Genomic DNA, 23,668 nt, shown 5'->3' with positions numbered 1-23,668 from the left:
CATTATCAATAGTAGTAATGTTGGCATTATAGGTATTCCAGAAAGAAAAAAGAGAGAGAAAAGGGGACAGAAAATTTATTTGAAGAATAATGGCTGAAGTAATCCCTAATCTGGGGAAGGAAACAGATATCCAGATTCAAAAATCACAGAAAGCTACCAACAAAAGGAAGCCAAGTAGGTTTGCACCAAGACATATAATAATTAAAATGGCAAAATGTAGTGATAGAGAATTTTAAAGTGAGCAAGAGGAAAAAAAGAAGAAAAAAAAAGCAGTTACATAATGGGGAACCCATAAGGTTATCAGCTGATATTTCAGCAGAAACTTTGTAGGACAGAGGAGAGTGGCATGACATATTAAAAGTGCTAAAAGGGAGAAAAAACAAAAAACAAAAAACAACGCCACAGCCAAAAATATTCTATCCAACAAGGCTTTATTCTGAAAAGAAGGCAAGATAGTTTCCAAGACAAACAAAAGTTTGAGTTCATCACCATTAAAATAGCTAAAAAAACATTAAAGGGAGTTATTTGAGTGGAAAGGAAAGACCACAATCAGGGGTATGAAAATTATGGAAGAAAAAAATTTACAAGTACATGAAAACATAATAAAAATGGTAGATTGATCACTTATAAAGCCAGCATGGAGACTAAATCTTAAAAGCAATAAAATCTATTATAACCACAAAAATCAGGCAAGTAATTCACAAAATAAAAGGATGTATGGCATAACATCTTATATATAAAATGTGGATGGTGGAGTCAAAATTCAGTGCTTTTATAATGAATTCAAACTTCAGTTATCATCAACTTAATATAGACTACTATATGTGTGGGATGTTATATATAAACCTAATGGTAGGGGCGCCTGGGTGGCTCAGTGGGTTAAGCCTCTACCTTCGGCTCAGGTCACGATCCCAGGGGCCTGGGATCGAGTCCCGCATAGGGCTCTCTGCTCAGCAGGGAGCCTCCTTCTCCTCATCTCTCTCTCTGTCTGTCTCTCTGCCTATTTGTGATCTCTCTCTCTGTCAAATAAATAAAATCTTAAAAAAAAAATAAACCTAATGGTAACCACAAATCAAAAACCTGTATCAGATTTGAAAAAAAGTTTGTGGTGGGGGGAGGAATCCAAGCGTATCATTAAAGAAAGCCATCAAAATACAAGGGAAAAGAAGGGGAAAAAGGAACAGAGAAAAAATATAAAAACAAATATAAAATAATAAAAATGTCAGTAAGTACATGCTTATCAATAATTATTTTGATTATAAATGCACTAAATGGTCTAATCAAAGACACAAGTAGAGAGAATGTACAAAACAGTAAAACCCATCTATATGCTTCATACAAGAGGCTCATGTCAGATCTAAAGACATATACAGATTGAAAGTGAAAAGATGTAAAAACATTTATCATGCAAATAGAAGCAAAAAGAAAGTGTGGTAGCAGTAGTTATATCAAACAGAATAGACTTTAAAGATATTTATTTATTTATTATTTATTTATTCATTTTAGAGAGGGAGAGAGCATGCATGAGCAGAGGGAGTGGCAGAAGGAAAAAGAGAATCTTAAGTAGATTTCATCCTGGTCACAGAGCCTGATGCAGGACTTGACCCTATGACCCCGAGATCATGACCTGGGACAAAATCAAGAGATGAAAACTTAGCTAACTGAGCCACTAAGGGTCCCCAAACAAAATAGAATTTAAAACAAAGATTGTAAAAAGAGACAAGAAGGATATTATAATCATGAAGGAAATGAAGAAGAAGATATATCAATTGTAGATATTTATGGACTCAACATGGGAGCACTCAAAGACATAAAGCAAGTAATAACAGACATGAAGGAAAAACTCCATAATAACGCAATAATAGTAGGGGACATTAACACTTCACTTCCACCAATGGATAGATCATCCAGACGGAATATCAATAAGGACACTGGCTTTGAATGACACATTGGAACAGATGAACTTAACATACATTCAGACTATTTCATTAAAAAACAATTGAGGGGCACCTGGGTGGCTCAGTGGGTTGAAGCCTCTGCCTTCAGCTCAGGTCATGATCCCAGGGTCTTGGGATCGAGCCCCGCATCGGGCTCTCTGCTCGGCAGGGAGCCTGCTTCCTTTCCTCTCTCTCTGCCTGCCTCTCTGCCTGCTTGTGATTTCTGTCTGTTAAATAAATAATTTTTAAAAATTGAATGCACATCCTTTTCAAGTGCATATGGAACATTTTTCAAAATGGATCACATGTTAGGACATAAAACAAATCTCAATAAATTTTAAAAATGTTGAAATCATATCATGTTTCTTTTTCAACCACATGGTATGAAACTAGAAATCAATGACAAAAAAATCTGAAAATAACAAATACGTGGAAGCACGATAACATGTTAATAAGCAATTAATGGGTCAATGAAGAAATTAAGGAGGAAATCAAAAACATAGGTGGAGAGAAATGAAAATAAAAGCACAATGGTCCAAAATCTTTGAGATGCAGGGAAATCTGTTGTAAGAAAGAGTATAGCAATACAGCATACCTCAAGAATCAAAAAAAAAAGCTCAAAAACAACCTAACCTTATACCTACATGTTCTAGATAAATAACAAAATAAAGCCCAAAACCAGTAGAGGAAGGGAATAATAATAATTAGATTAGAAATAAATGAAATAGAATCTAAAATAACAATAGAACAGATCAATAAAACCAGGAGCTGTTTCTTTGAAATGATTGACAAAATTGATAAACTTTTAGCCAGATACACTAAATAAATAAATAAGCAAATCACTAAATAAACAAATAAAATAAGAAATGAAAAAGAAATAACAACTGACACCACAGAAATAAAAATAAGAATATGACAAAACATATACCAATGAATCGTAAAACCTAGAAGAAATGGATAAATTCCTAAAAACATGTTACTTTCCAAAACAGAATCAGGAAGCAATAAAAGAAAATGAATAGACAGATTACTAGCAATAAATTGAGTAAATAATCATAAACCTGCAACAAACAAAAGTCCAGAAACAGATGTCTTCACAGGTGAATTCCACCAAACACTTAAACAGTCAATACCTATTCTTCTCAAACTTTTCCAAAAAAACAGAAGAGAAAGGAAGGCTTCAAAATGCATTCTATAAGGCCAGAATTACCCTAATAACAAAAACAGATAAAGACATTAAAAAAAGAGAACTATAGACCTCTAATGAACATAGATGCAAAAATCCCCAATATAGTATTATCAAACCAAGTCCAATAATACCTTAAAAAAATCAGTCTCCATGATCAAATGGGATTTATTTTGGGAATACAAAGGTATTTTAATATTCTCAAATAAGAGAAAGGAGATAAAAACAACATGATCATCTCAACACATGCAGAAAAACATTTGGCAAAGTACAACACCCATTCATGCTAAAAATTATCAACAAAGGAGGCTTAGAGGGAAAATACCTCAACATAATGAAGGTCATATATGAAAAGCCACAGTTAACATTATACTTCATGGGGAAAAACTGAGAGTTTTTCCTCTGAGATCAGGAAGAAGACAAGGGTATCCATTCTCATCACTGTTATTCAGCATAATACTGGAAGCCCTAGCCAGAGTAATCAGATAAGAAATAATAAATAAAAGGCATCCAAAGTGGTAAGGAGGAAGTAAACTATCACTATTTGCAGATGACATGACACTCTTTATAGAAAACCCTAAAGATACCACCAACAAACTACTGAAACTAATGCATGAATTCAATAAATTTGCAGGAAAGAAAATATACAGAAATATGTTGGATTTCTATACACTAATAATGGAGTAGCAGAAAAAGAAATTAAGAAAGCAATCCCATTTACAATTACATCAAAAACAATAAAACCTAGGAATAAACTTAACCAAAAAGGTGAAAGACCTATACTCTGAAAACTATAAAATATTGCAATTACCATATGGTTTTACTCATATGTGGGACATAAGGAACACAATAGAGGAATGCAGGGGAAGGGAGGGAAAACTGAATGGGAAGAAATCAGAGAGGGAGACTGAGAGATTCTGGACTCTAGAAAACAAACTGAGTGTTACAGAAAAGAGGGGAGTGGAGGGAGGGGATGACTGGGTGATGGGTATTAAGGATAGCACATATTGAATGCGCACTGGGTGTTTTATGCAACTAGTAAATCGTTGAACACTACAACAAAAACTTATGATGTACTATATGTTGGCTAACTCAAGATAATGAAAACAAATTTTTAATTAAATTAAGGGGTGCCTTGGTGGCTCGGTGGGTTAAGCCTCTGCCTTTGGCTCAAGTCATGATCTCAGGGTTCTGGGATCGAGCCCCACATCAGGCTCTTTGTTCAACAGGGAGCCTGCTTCCCCCTCTCTTTCTCTGCCTGCCTCTCTGCCTACTTGTGATCTCTGTCTATCAAATAAATAAATAAAATCTTTTAAAAAATTAAAATTAAATTAAAAAACCTAAAAAACACTGATGAAAGAAACTGAAGATGACACAAAGAAATGGAAAGACATTTCATGCTCATGGATTGGGAGAGCCACTATAGTTAAAATTCCCATACTACCCAAAGAAATCTATACATTTAATGCAATCCCTATTTTAAAAAAACAGTATTTTTCATAGAACTAGAACAAACAATACTAAATTGGTATTCAACCACAAAAGACCTTAAATACCCAAAGCAAACTCAAGAAAGAAGAACAAAACTGTAGGCATGACAATCCCAGATTTTAAGGTATACAACAGAGCTATAGTAGTGAAAACAGTATGGTATTGGGACAAAAACAGACACGGAGGTCAGTGCAGCAGAACAGACAGCCCATAAATAAACCCATACATTATGGTCAATTAAGTTATGACAAAGGAGGCAAGAATGTACATTGGGAAAAAGTCTCTTCAACAAATGGTGTTGAGAAAACTGGACAGCTGTATGTAAAAAAAAAAAAAAAAGAATGTGGACCACTTATTTACACCATATACAAAAATAAACTCAAAATAGATTAAAGAACTAAATGTAAGACCTAAAACCATAACATTCCTTGAAGGAAATACAGATAGTAATTTCTTTGACATGGGCGACAGAAACATTTTTCTAGAGACATTTCATCTGGCACGTGAAACAAAAGTAAAATTAAATTATTGGCACTACACCAAAATAAAAGATTTTTACATAGTGAAAGAAACCATAAACAAAACAAAATGGCAACCTACTGAATGGGAAAGGTTACTTGAAAATGCTGTAAACAATAAGGGGTTATATCCAAAATATATAAAAAATTTATACAATTCAACACCAAAAAAATGATCTGATTAAAAAATGGGCAGAGGACCTAAATGGACATTTTTCCAAAGAGGACATACAGATGGACAACAGACACATGGAAAGATGCTCAACATCACTAATAATCAGGGAAATACGAATCAAAACCACAATGAGGTATCACCTCACACATGTCAGAATGGCTGAACTCAAAAGTACAATCAATAACAAGTGTTGCTAAGGATGTAGAGAAAAATGAACACTTGTGCACTGTTGGTGGGACTTCAAATTGGTGTAGCCAGTGTTGAAGTTCCTCAAAAAATCAAAATATAATTACCATAGGACCCAGTAATTCCACTATTGGTTATTTGCCCAAATAAAATGAAAACACTAATTCTTAAAGATGTATGTATCTCTATGTTTATTGCACAATTATTTACAATAATCAAGATACAAAAGCAACCCAAGTCCATCCTCAGATTAATGGATAAGAAATTGGTATAAAGTGGGACATTACTCATCCATTAAAAAAAAATTGATCTTGCCATTTGCAACAGCACTAATGGACCTAGAAGGTAATGCTAAGTGAAGTAAGTCAGAGAAAAAGAATGTCTCTATTTTTAAACTCAAAATGACTGAAATTTGATCTGTGGATTTAAGCTAATGTACTTATGATGAAGAACTAGAAGGTATTATCCAGGACCTTCACAGAGACCATGAAGGCACTTTCCTAGTAGTCTTCTTTTAAGTCATTTGTTGGGAACCATCACAGACACAAGCTAAAAGGAGGGTGGTACCATGGAAAGAGAGCAGGGGAGGGATTTTAAACAAGATCCACCCTTCAAATCTTATACTAAACTTGCTTATCACCCAACATATTGAGTAAATAATTCAACAAGTTCAGTTAGCAAGTAGTTATTGAATACCTGGAATGGTATGCTGTTTTTTTTTTCTTTTGTCCATATGTTCTTTTCATTGATAAGCCCAATGATGACATAGGTAGTAATTCAATGAAATATTTTTTCATTTTTTGTAATTTAAATTCAATTAGCCAACATATAACACATCATTAGTTTCAGATATAGAGTTCAATAATTTATCAGTTGCATATAACACCCAGGGCTCATCACATCATATGCCCTCCTTAATGCTTATTACCCAATTACCTCATACCCCACCCTCCTCCTCTCCAGAAACCCTTAGTTTGTCTCTCATGGTTTTTCTCCCTCTCAGACTACTTCCCATTCGGTTTCTGCCCCCTAACCCTATGATATTCTGTGCTATTTCTTATATTCCATCAATGAGACTAATTATAATCTGTAATCGATGATAGAAATTATTGAACATTTTAAATAAATATTGGATTTTTTATCTTCAGCATTAATCTATTAATCTCTATTAATGCTGTAGTCTTAAGAGACAAGGTAACTGAGGCCTAGAGAAAGTAAGGTATTCATTCTTTTTAAAAAAGATTTATTAATTTATTTGAGAGAGAGAGAGAGCATGAGTGGGGGTAAAAGGGAAAGGGAAGGAGAAACTCAAGCAGACTCTGGGCTGAGTGCAGAGCCTGACTTGGGGCTTAAGCTCACAACCATGATCTCAGGATCATGACCAGAGCTGAAACCAAGAGTTGGACATTTAACTGACTGTGCCACACAGGGGCCCACGGTATTCATTCTTAGTTATATAGCAATTTAATGGTAGAGCCAGGACTAGAATCTAAGTTTTAATTCAAAAGCCTTGAGTTCCTTTATCCACACTATACTTCCAACTGTACATTCTCTAATAGGTGAACAGATATTTCTCTTCCTATATAGTCAGGAATTTGCATCTGAGCTTTGTTTATGTTATTAAAGGCAGTCAATTGTTAAATCAACACATGTACAGATCACTGAAATACATGTCCTTTATTTTGCTTTCTGCAATGACATGCTAACCCCCAGGCCTCCTTCACTAAGACTTTGTATTCAGCTTAGCTTACTGTAGACTTGAAATTAGCTTTATTCATTAACTAAAAGCAATACAGAATGCTTGCTATGCGTTCTTGGTATGTGTATAAAAACATAACACTTATTCCTGCCTTTTCTCCACCTCTCTTTCTATCCCCACCCCACACGCAGAAATACAGACATACAGACATCTATTTTCACTGGCATGCAATTCTGGAAGAAAGTAACTAAAATAGGACAAATGTTCTTTTTCTTGGCCAGCCCTTTTCCTGCTCCTACAGTTTGTTAAATGATCAGTCTAGCGAAAAGGAATTAAGTGATGAGATGAACAATAACTTGTTGTAAATGTATCCATTCCCACAATATGAACTGCTCCTACAGTTTGTTAAATGATCAGTCTAGCAAAAAGGAATTAAGTGATAGATGAACAATAACTTGTTGTAAATGTATCCATTCCCACAATATGAACTGCTCCTACAGTTTGTTAAATGATCAGTCTAGAAAAAAATAATTAAGTGATGAGATGAACAATAACTTGTTGTAAATGTATCTATTCCCACAATAACTCTAGTTATTGTGCTAGATGCCACTGGAGAGAAAAAGGAGAAATGGCCTCTCTCCTTGAAAACTTATATACTGGCAGCAGTGGCACAATACACATAACAAGAGAGAAATGAGTGAAATCAATTGCTAAATTGAATATGCCAAATATTAATGGTTTTATATGTAGAATATATTTATATAATATATATTATATAATATTATATTAATAGCTCCATAGAAGGCTGACCATATATTTAACATACGAACCCACCATGGTTCTTAATGTGCTTGGAGCATTCCATATGGCCTTTCTCAAAGCAGAGATTTCACTAATTCATAAATCTCATACTTCTCTCCCATTTTTTCAACTTAAGCCTTATAAAAATTCTGCTCCTCATAAGCATTTTAAGGTGAAAGCTGGACCAAGCACAATGGTCCCATGTGCTGAAGGAAATAGGCAGATGTAACTTAACTTTCCCAGTATAGTTTGAATCTAAAATTTGCACATGGCATTTTGCAAATTCTACAGGAAAATTCTGAAGAAAGTAATGTGAAGTATGTATTTGGTATCTGCATGTTGAGTAATACCTCTGAGAGAGAGGTGCCCTCAATCACTCTATTTGCACAAATACAGAAACTGAAAAATGGAGGTTACCTCCTTGTTCAGGTTTATGTACCTAGCTAGCTCCCAAAAAGCACAAATTGAAGCTCCAGATTCTTATTAGTGCCTGCTAAAAATATGATTTAGATCAGAGTTTAGAGATTCATGTCCTAAGACCCTTCCTATACTTCCTCTTGGATAAAAAAGCATAAAAATAGAGGCCAGGGTGCAGAGAGCAGGAGGACATGGAGAATAACCAACATTATCAGGAGACAGACTATCCTAAACCTTGTATCTGTTTGTTTCCCAGAGTTCTGTAGCTGATTAGGTCAGATGGTTACAATGCTGAGGTCCTAAACTTAAGTATGTGTGTTAAATTCCATTATCTTTCTCTGTAATATGGCCATTTATTCTATTCTGAACCTGTGACAAGAATCCTGTAACTCCAAATCCTTGCTCCAAAGGGAAAAAAAATGATTCACAAATAGAAGTAGATACCTACTTTCTCTTCTTCTTTTAATTCAACTTTTCATTTAAATTTTAGTTAGGTAATATATATGGTAAAATTGGACTGAAGTTTACAATTTAGTAAATCACCTATGATAAATCATATACTAAATTGTATAACAAATTGTTTAACAATTTCTTTTTTTCCCTTCCCTTATATTCATTTGTTTTGTTTCTTAAATTTCACATATGAGTGAGATCATATGGTATTTGTCTTTCTGGTATTTAACTTATTTCACTTAGCATAATACACTCTAGCTCCATCCACGTCATTGCAAATAGCAAGAATTCATTCTCTTTGATGGCTGAGTAATATTCCTCTGTGTGTGTGTGTGTGTGTGTGTGTGTGTGTGTGTGTGTGTGTGTGTGTGTAGGACTTATTTATCCATTCATCAATGAATATTTGGGCTCTTTCACTAATTTGGATACTGTTGATAATGCTGCTATAAACATTGGGGTGCGTGTGCCACTTCAAATCTGTATCTTTGTGTCCTTAATAAATATCTAGCAGTGTAATTGCTGTGTCATTGGGTAACTTTTTGAGGAACCTCCATAAAGTTTTCCAGAGTGACTACAGAGTTTGCATTCCCACCAACAATGCAAGAAGTTTCCACTTTTTCCACACCTGGTTTTTGTGTGTGTGTGTGTGTGTGTTGTTAATTTTGATTTTAGCCATTCTGACAGGTGTGGGGTATATCTCATTGTGGTTTTCATTTGTATTTCCCTGATGATGAGTGATGCTGAGCATCTTTTCATGTGTCTTTTAGCCATCTGGACGTCTTTGGAAAAATGTTTATGTCTTCTGCCCATTTCTTAACTGGTTTATTTATTTTGGGGTTTTGAGTTTGGTAAATTCTTTATAGATTTTGGATACTAGCCCTTTATCAAATATGTCATTTGCAAATGTCTTTTTGAATTATGTAGGTTACATTTTAATTTTGCTGATTGTTTCCTTTGTTCTTCAAAAGCTTTTTATCCTGACAAATTCCCAGTAGTTCATTTTTACTTTTGTTTCCCTTGCCTCTGGAGAGGTATCTAGTAATAAGTTGCTACAGCTGAGATGAAAGAGGTTGCTGCTTGTGTTTTCTTCTAGGATTTTGATGGTTTCCTGTCTCACATTTAGGTCTTTCATACATTTTGAATTTACTTTTCTGCATGGTATTAAAAAAATGGCCCACTTTCATTCTTCTGTGTGCTGCTGCCCAGTTTTCCCAACACTATTTGTTGAAAAGACTGTATTTTTTTCCATAGGGTATTAATTACCGCTTTGTTGAAGATTAGTTGACCATAGAGTTGTGGGTCCAGTTCTGGATTTTTGATTTTGTTCCATTGATCTCTGTGTCTGTGTTTGTTCCAGTACCATACTGTCTTGATAACTACAGTTATGTAATATAGCTTGAAGTCCATAATTGTGATGTCTCCACTTTTGCTTTTGTTTTTCAAGATTGCTTTGTCTATTTGGGGTCTTTTGTGGTTCTACAGAAATTTTTGGATTGTTTGTTCTAATTCTGTGACAAATGCTGGTGGCATTTTGATAGGGATTGCATTAAATGTGTAGATTGCATGGAAGTTAAAGAAAATCTTACTAAAGAATGAAGGGTAAACCAGGAAATCAAAGAATAAATTTAAAAAATACATGTATGCAAATGAAAATGAAAACATGACAGTCCAGAACTTCTGGAATGCAGCAAAGGTGGTCATAAGAGGGAAGTATATAGAAATACAGACCTACTTCAAGAAGTAATAAAAGCCTTAAAGACACAATCTAACCTTATACCTAAAGGAGATAAAAAAGGAATAGCAAATAAAGCCTAAAGCCAGCAGAATAAGGGTAATAATAAAGATTAGTGCCAAAATTAATGATATAGAAACAAACAAACAAAAAACAGTAGAACAAATCAATGAAATAAAAACTATTCTTTGAGGGACGCCTGGGTGGCTCAGTTGGTTGGACGACTGCCTTCGGCTCAGGTCATGATCCCAGAGTCCCGGGATCGAGTCCCAAATCGGGCTCCCAGCTCCATGGGGAGTCTGCTTCTCCCTCTGACCTTCTCCTCGCTCATGCTCTCTCTCACTGTCTCTCTCTCAAATAAATAAATAAAATCTTTAAAAAAAAAACCCAAAAAACTATTCTTTGAAAGAATTAATAAAATTGATAAAACCCTAGCCAGTCTTATCAAAAAGAAAAGAGAAAGGACCCAAGTAAATAAAGCTACAAATGAAAGAAGAGAGTTCACAACCAACACCACAGAAATACAATCATAAGACAATACTATGAAAAGATACATTCCAACAAAATGGTCAATCTGGAGGAAGTGGATAAATTCCTAGAAATGTACAAATTTCCAAACTTAAACAGGAAGAAATAGAAAACTTGAACAGACACATGACCAGCAAAAAATTTAATCAGTAATCAAAAATCTCCCCCCCCCCAAAAAATCCAGGACCAGATGGCTTCCCAGGAGAATTCAACTAGACATTTAAAGAAGGGTTAATACTTATTTTTCTCAAACTGTTCTAAAAAATAAAAATGAAAGGAAAACTTCCAAACTCCTTCTACAAGGCCAGCTTTATCTTGATTATAAAACCAGACAAAGACCCCACTTAAAAATAACTCTAGGCCAATATCTCTGATGAACATGGATGCAAAAATTCTCAATAAGATATTAGCAAATCGAATCCAAAAGTAAATTAAAATAATTATTCACCACAATCAAGTGGAATTTATTCCTGGACTCCAGGGGTGGTTCAATATCTGCAAATCAAATGATGTGATATACCACATTAATAAAATAATGGATAAGAACAATATCATCCCTTAATAGATGCAGTAAAAACATTTGACAAAAAACAGAATCTGTTCTTGATAAAACCTCTAAACAAAGTAGGGATAGAGGGAACATAACTCAATACCATAAAGCCCATATATGAAGAAAAAAAAAACACACTAATTTCATCCTCGATGGGGAAAACTGAGAGCTTTTCCTCTACTGTTGGGAACAAAACAGGGATGTTCACTCTTACATTGTTATTTAAAATAGAACTGGGAGTCCTACCCTCCACAATCATACAATAAAAAGAAATAAAACACATCCAAATTAGCAAGGAAGAAGTCAAACTTTCACTGTTCACAGATGGCATGATACTGTAGAAAACCTGAAAGACTCCATCAAAAAATTACTGGAACTGATACACAAATTCAGTAAAGTCACAAGATATAAAATCAATGGGCACCTGGGTGACTTGGTTGGATAACTGTCTGCCTTTGGCTCAGGTCACGATCAAGCCCCAGACAGGGCTCCCTGCTCAGTGGGGAGTCTCCTTCTCTGGCTCCCTCTCCCTCTGCCCTCCCCCATACAGTCATGTTCTTTCCCTATCTCTCTCTCAAATAAATAAACAAATAAAAATAAAGATCAACATACAGAAATCTGTTGCATTTCTATACACCAATAATGAACCAGCAGAAAGAGAAATCAAAGAATTGATTCCATTTAGAATGGGACCAAAAACCATAAGTGATTAACCAGTGAGGTGAAAGATCTATGCTCTGAAAACTATAGAATATCTACGAAAGAAATTTAAAAGAATGCAAAAAATGGAAAAAAACATTTCATGCTCATGGATTGGAAAGACAAATTTTATTAATATGTCTATACTACCCAAACCAATCCACTCTCTCTTCTGATGGTTGGTGTGTAGCTTTAATTTTCTGTGTGAAGGATCTAATGGTTTTCCTTCTAGTTTAGATGCCCTATAACTAATATAGAGTGAAGTTGGAAAACACAAATAAGCATACACATAAATTAATCTATTCTTCCGTATGTATTTTAGAGATTCTCTATGCATAATTTTCTTCTGAGCCTTTTCCTTGTGTAGATTTTAACTTGCATCTAAAGTCACACATTCTGTCCTACTCTGATATAGCCTTATATCTGGAATTCAGAACCTTTGGTCTAAACTTAGCATAACATACACTAGTATAACATAAGAAAACAAACATTTTGTTAAAGCTTTAATGAGATTTTTTTTTTTTTTTTTGCATCTCAGCAGCTTAACGTGAATGACAGTGGTGATTTCCTGTTTAAAGCAAACTGTGCTATGAAGTCATACATTTTTCTAAATTCCTTTTGTACAGACTTAATATGTGCCACTTTATCCTCCCCAAGTAAATAAGCTCCCTAAGGGTATGGGCTATATCTTATATGACTCTTATTATTACTCATACTACACTTGAAAAATAGTAAACACCATAAACATTGGTCAAAGAGAAAGTATTTTATATACGTTTTCTATGATTCCCATTTTTAAATCTGTTATTCCTCATTTTATCCATTTTAATCTTCCTCCCCATTTCTTAGTCCACCTAACCTAAATCTAATAAAAGGACAACCTATTTTGAAATTGTTGCATTTTATTTCTATTATGAATTCTCTTGATTCTCAAAATAGTGAAAAATAACTGTATCATCTTCACACAGTACAGCTTAGTGGACAGAGCTTTGGCAACAAATAGAATTGTGTTTCAAACACAACCAAGACAGTTAAACAACTTTGGGCAAGTTGCTTAATTTTTGGTTCGCTCATCTATAAAATGGGGGAAATAATAGAGTTATTATAAAAATGTAAGATATCTTTCCCAGTGCTCAGTACATCATAAGTGCACAATAAATAAGAACCATTATTGCTTTTTTAATGATAGAACACCTAAAATCAAAGTTAGAGCCAGTAGTATATAAGCACCAAAAGCTGATAGATTCTAGGTAGCTGTTTAGATGCTTATGGCCTTTTTCTGGAATCATTACTAAGAAGATAATCATTTTAGAATAGGGTATAAGTTCTTTTGAGAGAAAACCAAAAGTTTGAGAATTTCATGTAGATCCTTACTCCATGGTGGGAAGGACTAAATGTACTTATAAATCCCCAAATCACATTGGAGAATTCTAATTATTTTCCCTTTGCTATAAAAACCATATTGGCTTCCCAGAGTTGTGAGAATACACCAAGGCCAAACATTCAGAATTCTCCATGAAGAAAATGAAGTCAACATGCTTAGGAACAAAACAAAGGAAATCAAAACCAATTTACATTCCAAAGTGAATTTTTCAAACCTAAAAATAACTCCATATCACAAAAAGGTTATGTAAAATTAAAACTAATTTGAAGACAAATTTTTAAATATGAAGATAAATTAATTCTCTTGTAATAAATATGCTGACAATTTACAGAAAAAGATAATGTAATGATAAACATTTCTTAGAAGTGCTTTATATTTCTTGGCCCAATATAAAAACACTGATTTTAGACTTAAAATTTCCTACACAACATGATACAGTCTTTGGAAAGCAGTATATTATGGTGGTTCACCAGCAATTTTAATTATATATGTAACCAAAATATTTTCAACAAATTCCCAGATGTGCTGCTAATTGAAAAGTCTGGGGGAATATGTATCTCTGTTTAGTGTGTTAAAGCATCCCACATATTGGAGATTCCATAACATTTGGGGAGAGCCAGTATGATTAATCATCATGCCCATATTCTCTAGATATTGATTTAGCCTAGGCTTGCACTACAGCTATGCTCGGCCCAAGTCCCAGTTAGAAAGTAGTTTATAATCCAGGATAATAAACCTTAGTATCTCTACCCAGTTGAACCGTGTCAGAGAGATTTTCAAATTTATTGATTCCCAGAGGTTACACAGCTTTAAATTTCCCAAGTAATTTTTCCTCCCTAGGAAAAGCTCAGACACACAGATAGCAAATTCTTACAACTTTAACTTAGAACCAAGATGGTTATTAATAAGTAATTCTATGTAAAATATGATGCAGGTCATAATATCTGAATTCTGAACAACATCACTGTTCTCTCTATAAATTGAAAAATATCTTCATAGCGCTCTGCTTAATCAAATTTAATGGTCCAGAATTGAGTGACGCTTACTCAGTCCTCCACAACCAAACAGACCTTTCAGCAACTGGCCAGAACAAAAACAGCTAGCCCAAAATCCAACTGATGATCACATACTCTGGGTAACTCAGGCCCCAAATCAACTTTCCTTAATTCCTCTGTATTGGTTATCTAGACTGGCCACTTTACTCTCTGTCATAGTCACACTCTGCCTCAGCTAGGTAAATCATCTCTGGGTTAGTTTTATTATATTCATGATGTGAAATTAATCACAAATCATTTTTTGTTTTAGTCCTGATAAGCTTTTGGATGTGATAGACTTTCAGAGGAAAAGGAATTACTGTACCAGATGGTGTGATGTGGAAATATTTCTATTTTCAGTAGGTCTTCCACAGAAGACTAATGCTAGGTCAAGTGACCAAACTTTCCTTCATCATATTGAGTTTTATGAAATATTAAAAATCAGTAACACATAAATTTAACCCCAATATTCTTAGAAAAATGAGAAATCTGCTAATATTTTAGAATGCAGTGAGCCGGGGGGAGATTAAACAACAACAATAATAGCCTTGGCTATTTGGGGTCTTTTGTGTTCCATACAAACTTTAGGACTTTTTGTCCTAGCTCTGTGAAAATGACTCTTGGTATTTTGATAAAGACTGCATTAAATATGTAGATTGCTTTGAGTAGTATAGACATTTAATATTTGTTCTTACAATCCATGAGCATGGAATGTCTTTCCATTTCTCTGTGTCATCTTCAATTTCTCTATCAGTGTTTTATAGTTTTCAAAGTACAGGTCTTTCACCTCTTACCACATATTTCTTATAAGTTAATGACTTATATTTATATGATAAAATAATTCTTACACTTTATTTATAGGACATTAATGGCAATGATTTACTGCTTAGAGTATGTAATCATTTTTAGGTGACTTAAGGTGACATGTGAGTTGGTTCTTTAAAACTAAATATTTGGGGCACCTGGGTGGCTCGGTTGGTAAAGTGACTGCCTTTGGCTCGGGTCGTGATCCTGGAGTCCTGGGATTGAGTCCCACATCAAACTCCCTGCTCGGCAGGAAGTCTGCTTCTCCTGCTGACTTCTCTCCTCTCATGTTCTCTCTCTCTCTCATTCTTTCTCCCAAATAAATAAATAAAATCTTTAAAAAAACCTGAATATTTTGAGTACCTTCTCTATTTTGAAAATGTCAGACCAAATGGTGTGTCAGAAAATAAATGATGTGTGAAAAACAAACCGATTTATTATTTTTCAGATGTGTTTTTTAAACACCCATTTAATTCAAAATCTGTAGGAGGAAATGTTTTCTTGACATTTCTGATTGATGTCACATTAATATGTATAAACAAAGTCAATATGTGTAAATAAAGCCACTCTGGTTACAAAAGTGAATAAAGTAAGACAATTATTGCAAACTACAGAAACGTTTTCTGTTTTAAATTAAGCTTCACAACTCTAAAGTTTGAGTTATATTATAAAGCTGTAGTGATCAAAACAGTATGGTACTGTCACAAAAACAGACACATAGATCAACAGAATGGAAAACCCAGAAATGACCCCACAACTATATGGTAAATTAATTAATCTTCAGGAAAGCCAGAAAGAATACCCAATGAGAAAATGTCCCTTCGACATATGGTGTTGGGAAAAAACTGGACAGCAATAAACAAAAGAATGAAACTGGACTGTTTTCTTAACACCATACCCAAAAACAAATTCAGAAAGGATTAAAGACCTGCATATAAGACATGAAACCACAGAAATCCTAGAGAAGGACACAGGCAGTAACATCTTTGATATTAGCCATAACACGTTTTTTCCTAGATATGTCTCCTGAGGCAAGGAAAACAAAAGCAAAGAATAAACTATTGGGACTTCATCAAAATAAAAAACTTCTGAACAGAGAAGGAAACAATTGTCAAAACTAAAAGGCAACGTATGGAATGCAAGAAGATATTTTTAAATGGCGTATCTGATAAAGGGTTAGTATCCAAAGTCTATAAAGAATTTATAAAACTAAACACCCCAAAATTGGATAATCAAATTAAAAATGGACAGAAAACATGAATAGACTTTTTTTTTTCCAAAGAAGACATAGAAATGGCTAACAGTCATATGAAAAGATGCTCAACATCACTGATCATTAGGGAAATGAAAATCAAAACTACAATGAGATATCACCTCACACTAGTCTGAATGGTAAAAACCAACTGCACAAGAAACAATAGGTGTTGGGGAGGATGTGGAGAAAGGGGAACCCTCTTCATAGAAGGGCAATGTGGTGTAGACACTGTGGAAAATAGTACGGAAGTTCCTCAAAGGATAAAATAGAACCTATCTTAAAATCCAGCAATTGCACTGCTAGGTGTTTACCCAATGGATACAAAATACTGATTTGTAGGGATACATGCACTCCGATATTTATAGCAGCATTATCTATAATAGCAAGATTATAAAAACAGCCCTAGTGTTTGTCTACCAATGAATACACACATGCATACACACACACACACACACCATGGATTATTACTTAGCCATAAAAAGAATAAAATCTTTTCATTTGCAATGATGTGCATGGAACTAAGGAATATCATGTTAAGTGAAATAAATCAGTCAAAGAAAGACAAATACCACTTGATTTCACTCATATATGGAATTTAAGAAACAAAACAAAGGAACATAAGGAAAAAATAGGAAGGGAAGCAAACCAAGGAACAGACTCTTAACTATAGAAAACAAAATGATGGTTACCAGAGGTGAGGTGAGTGGTGGGGATGGGTAAAATACGACACAAGGATTAAGGAGTTCACTTGTTGTGATGAGCATAGGGTGTTGTACAGTAATGTTGAATCACTAAATTGTATATTAAGCTATATGTTATTAAGCTGTATGTTAACTAACTGAAATTTAAATAAAAACTTTTTAAAAAGAAACATTAGTAATATGTTGTTAGCTTTATAGAAATACCTTTATGTGACCTGCCAAGTAGAACTGAAAATAATTCTAGCTAAATATTTATAATTATAACAAAATTAAATGCTTTCTTCTGTTGCTGAGAATGTGGAGGAAACCTTGTCATTCCCTTCCATAAACAGTGTGACATTGAGCAAAAACTGTTGGAAAAACAAATGCATTGTCAAGAAGTAGGAAAGGAATTGAAGGGCTTTTTGAGTTAATGGTTGACATTTGCATATATTTTAGGAACCTAACGAGATAGTAATTATGCTGTCCAAGATACAGTTGAAACTGAAGGCTAGGCTCATGCTCTGAGCAGGAGCCATTCTTATCGTGATTTGCCAAATAATCATGAGCAATGGTTTAAGCATTTGTTTCCTCACTAGCTAATGAGATTTAGTGAATTTCTTGACCCATATCCATCTCCAGCATCTATACAAACTTGGTTTTAGTCCAAAACCTGTACTTCTGATTATTTCTCAGGAACTGTGTCTACATCTTGATTTGTAGCAGCTTATGCTAATGTAGTCATTGCTACAAGTAAAAGTTATTCTTCTGAAGCACAATCTCCTGTCTGGATTATCTTTCAATGACTGTATCAAGAGAACTCACTTTAATTTTCAAATCCCAGATATCATGATGTTATACAATAAGCAGTAATAGTCAAGCCACTAATGACTATATCCTCTTGTGGATTCACATACCACAAATTATTATATTAACTTCTTCACACTTTATTCTAAGTCTATTTTGCCTTTATGCTTACCCTATAATCTTGACTCTACTCAAACGTGGAATCTCCTAGAACTCAGGACTTCCTGAGTACTTTCTCTTGTCTTAGAGCTTGGCCAAACATTGCCTTGGCATATGATATAGCACATAAATATCAAGTACATGGCCAGGACTGTGTTAACTTTGCAACATTGTGCATGTTCATTTTCATTTTAGGTTTTTTTTTTCTTTCCTATGGGCATAGTAGAATAATTACCTCCTACTCTTGCAAGGAAACAGTGGCAGTGCTAGATCCCAGCAAAACAAAATTTGTTATATTGTAAGGTCCTTGGAAGAACCCTGAAAAGTGCCCCCTTTATTCTTGAGTGATTTCTAAATGACACATTTTAACATTTCCCAATGAATAATACATGCTTCTCTTAATCCTCAAGCCTTGTTAAACAGTAAGAAAAAGTGAAATGAGCACTGGATGAGGTGTCAGAGATGTAGGTTGTAGCCTTTTCTCTGTCACAGACTCATAGAAGTACTTGGCCCAGTCATTTCAATTATCTGAGCCTCAGTTTTTCCAACCGTAAAACGAAAACTGTGAGTGTATTCTATTTTTCAAGCATAAAATAATCTTAGATGTTTTCCATTTCTCCCATCAGTGAAAGGATTTGAATCTGTTTCTGACCATTTTCTTTGTCTCAGTGTCTGCAGACTGATTCTCTAGACTTATGACACAAGAAAAAGGCTTTTGGGAGGTCAATTTAAAGGGCAAGGGAAACAGCACTATCTGTGGTCCCCTCTTTCAGAATTAGATAGGGTTCAGAAGAAAGAGTTAAATTCCCTTTCTTACTCTGAGTATCTGATTAATGCCGAAACTGTCTATGAGAGGATTGTAGAAAGCATGCTTCTTTCTCCTATTCATTTCAGTCACCTAGTGCAAAGGGGGAAAATGGAATTCATTCATTCTTAAGGGTCTTTAGGTGAAAATTCAGTGAATTTTTTGGAGGAGTCAATGTCCCATTTGTATTTATTCACCTTTACAATATTCAGTACCATATTGTACCAGCCCAAACAGAATAGGTATATTAGATGATTTCTGTCTCACAGAAATAATACTGAAAACATACAGCAAAATAGATCAGTACAAGTGTTTAAAAGTGCAAAGAATATTTTCTATAATTAAAAAAACCCTCCGACACAAACTTCTTGAAGGATGGTTTTTATGTGATCCAGGTATTTGCTAGTGTGGCTGGTAGAATCTTTCATTCAGCTGAAAAACTTGATTCCCATCTATAAAATCAATACCTTTACCACAATACCTGATATTTATAGCAGCTGAAGGAAAGAAATACTTCTTGCTGAATGATACAAAGCTCTCTAACAAATGTAACTCTAGTTGAATAAAAGTTACCTTTTTTCTTTGCTAAAAAGATCCAAGCAATATAAAATGAAGTCCATGTAAAAAATAATGAAAAACTAATATAACGTCCATGCACACCATTGTTAAGAGCAGAGAAAGGAGCAGGAAACTCATTTGAGATTTCATCATGGATCATGTTGGAAATCCATCCTTTTTTTTTTTTTAATTACCCTTTCTTTTTTCATAATCTCTAAATGCATCTCCTAACAGTTCCATGCTACTAATAACCCCATCATTTGGTTTAAAGTTAGAAGGCACCTTCCTCAATATTTCTACTTGAGCACAAAAGAGGAAAAAAAATGCAAACCAGGAAACTACTAAATACAAAATGTATTTACTTACATTTTGTCAAAATAAGTTAATTATGTGTATCTAAAGATGTAAATTTAACCTAAAATCATTTAGCTCATTGTTATTTCTTTTATGTACTGATTATTCTGATAGATACAGCTCATCTATATATCTTGTCTTCTTATTTCTTTTCTCTCATTTTAATTGTGTTTTGTTGTCATTGTTGTTCTGCAGAGCATTCTTTGAAAGCAGAATCTCTACATTTAACTACAATTCACATTTTTAGTAAAAATATGTAACTTATACAAGCTGATTAGAACATGCATTCATATTAGTAAAGGTCCTGAGACATTATAGCTCTTGTTTTTTAATCACAAGCTCATTTTGAAACTAACAGAAACCTTACCATTTTAATCATTTAGTAGATAAAAATATCACCTCCAAAAAGTGGTAACAAAGAGTAGATAAAAAATATTCTGCACATTCTGCAAGTGAATCTTCTTAATACAAAGTTGGTTAATTTATGAATGTTCATGGGTATATTTTATTCAATATCAATTGAGTGAAACACATTAGGAAAAATCTTTCCATGTCAAACTTAATTTCTTCCTATTCTAAGTTACTCCCCCTCCCACATTAAGTGGCCAACTGTATGTATACATATATAGTTGTTTTTGTTGTTGTTGGTGGTGGTGGTGGTAAAAGTACTAAGGAAATGACATACTAGGATGGTCCATGTTCATGATATACATACCACCCTTAGAACTGACAGGTTATCCAGAATCTGGTATGAAGAGACCAATTCTAGATATTAACAGTAAAAGACTCAGATAAGATCTAAATATTCATTAAAAAAGGAGCCTACCGTTTCAGTTTCTTTGTTTTCTCCAGAGATCTCCAAAGAATTCAAGCGACAACAACTCCAACAAGGATGCTACTGATATATACATAAATTCTAGCTCCCTGTTCTGAGAAAAAAACAATCTAATTCTTTCTCACTACCAAAAAAAAAAAAAAAGGAAATAAAGACTAAAAGAAAGAAGAAAGAGAAAAAGGAAGGAAAAAAAGTAAGAGAAAGAAAAGAAAAGGGGAGAGGGAGGGAGGTACAGAAGGAGCGGGGAGAAGAATAAAAAGAAAACAAAATTTTAAAAAGCCAAAAAAAAAATGAAGATAGCAAAGGGAAAAAAAAAAAACCTTCAGCATTACCTAACCACTACCATGTTGGAAAAAATGGTAGTGAGATGTCAGAGTGAAATATGCAAGCCTCTGTGCACACTGAACATTTCCGTTTTCCAGGAGGTAGCTTGAGCTAGCAAGCTCGCTGGTACTCAGTCTCTCTCTCTCTCTGATTAATGATGCAGAGCTATGCTATGGGCTGTACATAACGCCTGCTAAACTTCACACTTAGCAAAGAAACCCTTGTTTCTATTTATAGGACCACCGTTCATTGTTCATTGTCTTCTAATCTTGTGGTTGCACTAAGCTTTGAGTTTGTGACAATAGGTGGCCTGTTTGTTTATGGAGCCTTTTGCAGAAGTTATCTACCTTCTGACCACTTTTTTTTAAATTAATTAATTTATTTTTTATTTATTTTTGGCATAACAGTATCATTATTTTTTCACCACACCCAGTGCTCCATGCAATCCGTGCCCTCTATAATACCCACCACCTGGTACCCTAACCTCCCACTTTCACAGAGAGTAGGCCACTGCAATCTTCACTGTGATCTTTTCTCTCAGACCCTCATATATGTAGTGTTGAGGTACCAAGGTAGATACTCCTTACCTAAAGTTGCCCTTAGGTAGCTCCTAGTAGGAGAGTTCAAAGTGGGAATGACCTCTGCCTAGGGTATTCTTAGATGTGTAGACCTTTAAGCCCAATATTAAAATAAATACTCTTTAAGAAAAACTTGAAGATACCTAACTAACCTCCCACTTCCTGTTCACCCACTCCCCATTCTTCCCAGGGTCCTGGGCTAGGAAGTGCAAGTAAACTCCCATTTCCTCTCCATAGTTAGGGATAATTGGGTGAAAAGAACATGATTTCCTGCAGCCCAGACCCTTAGCCACAGCTTATTGAAGATGGGGTTCCAAGTAGCCTCAGAGCTCTAGAAACCAGCACCACACTGTATTAGACACCTAACATATCACCACCGGCAGCAGTGACGAAGTTCTAGAACATAGGTGAGGTTCGGTGGGGTGAGGACTGGAGCCGATGACCAAGAAAGAATTCTTGAGACATCTTTGGTGCAAAATGGTGGTTTATTAAAGCACGGGGACAGGACCCATGGGCAGAAAGAGCTGCTCCTCCGGGGATGTGAGGAGTGGATGATTATATACACAGGAGTTGGGTAGGTGAGGACAAAAGGGGTGTTCAGAAGGGCTATCATGGTAAAGAGACTGTCAGGATATTGAAGGCCTGGTTACTATCAAGCCAAGGCCATTTTTCCCTTTAATGTTGCACTAGCATGAAGACAATTGGGAATTTCCTGGTGGAATGTCACATTCCTGCTATCAAGTGTCCTTATTAGTGAGATTTAGGTTTAGAAGAAATTTAACTTTATTTAATTTCCTTCCACTTCAGCCTCCTTCAGTTTTATTTATAGAAGGGAGGGCGACATTAGGGCTTGAGGAACTGAGTTGTTCGTCTCTGGAAATTGAGCTATTGATAAGATAGCTGCTTTGTTGTAAATCACTAGGACATTTGTAAACTGAGGGGGACTCCTGTCTTGTTGGATTGTGATCTCTGCAAGTTAACTATTTGTTTTTCTTTTAGGGCAGCCAGGGGTGCCTGAGGAATGTCACACATATTACCTAGGGGAGCGCGTGGAGAGGGGGTGCAAGGTGCCAGCTTTTGCTTTGTCCTCAGCCAGGCTTCTGCTCCCTCATCAGCAGGATCCCTGAGAGATGAACAAGGGAAAACTGAAGGCAATCTCCAAGACTTAAGTAGTATTTTAGACCAAAGCAAGGGAACTTTTCATATAGACCATGGAAGAAAGAAATATATTAATGCAGGTCAAGCCTCATACCAGAACATACATTCACAGTATATTATAGGAAGCATCTGTAGAACTATTTGCCTCAAAATATTTTCTTTACTAATGTCTGAAACACAAGTCCTTTGGAGGCAAGCATTTCCTTCTTCCTGAGTCTTTATCTTCAAATCCTGACACTTAGAAATATACTTATTTGAAAACTTTGGTGTGAATGAATTTATTAGAATTAGAAAGTTGAGAATAGATGGTGGGAGCAGGATATAAAAGAAAAATGGAAAGATTCCAGGACATAAAACTGAATTACAAGAACAACATTTAATGATTTTGCACTAAGCTAGCTAGCTATGGTGAGAATAGTGCTCAGCAATTGTAGTAAATATAGGAGAAAGAGTCAAATTAATCTATGATTGCATTAAGTCAGATATATTGACAACAGATCACAATTCATTCTTCCTGTTGTATCTTTTTATTCTGTACTTCACAGTCTGGCAGAATAGGGC

The 23,668-nt window shown here is 34.8% G+C and overlaps 1 protein-coding gene across 9 annotated transcripts in view; it reads right to left on the bottom strand.

Moving 5' to 3' along the window:
• The window catches only part of GPR174 (G protein-coupled receptor 174), a 73,675-nt gene extending 52,166 nt beyond the window's left edge, over nucleotides 1–21,509 (bottom strand). For 7 of the 9 annotated variants that reach the window (XR_004282601.1, XR_004282603.1, XR_004282602.1 and 4 more), the window contains exon 1: nucleotides 21,039–21,180. The gene's annotated coding sequence lies outside the window, so the exon portion shown is untranslated. Of the gene's footprint in view, nucleotides 1–21,038; nucleotides 21,181–21,379 lie in introns of those variants that run through there. The other 2 variants (XM_032331036.1, XM_032331037.1) reach the window with 2 other exon arrangements.
• Nucleotides 21,510–23,668: the final 2,159 nt, after the last annotated feature.

The sequence above is a fragment of the Mustela erminea genome, chromosome X, assembly GCF_009829155.1.
Source record: "Mustela erminea isolate mMusErm1 chromosome X, mMusErm1.Pri, whole genome shotgun sequence".
Classification (NCBI taxonomy): domain Eukaryota; kingdom Metazoa; phylum Chordata; class Mammalia; order Carnivora; family Mustelidae; genus Mustela; species Mustela erminea.
This window is presented reverse-complemented; position numbering and strand designations above follow the sequence as displayed.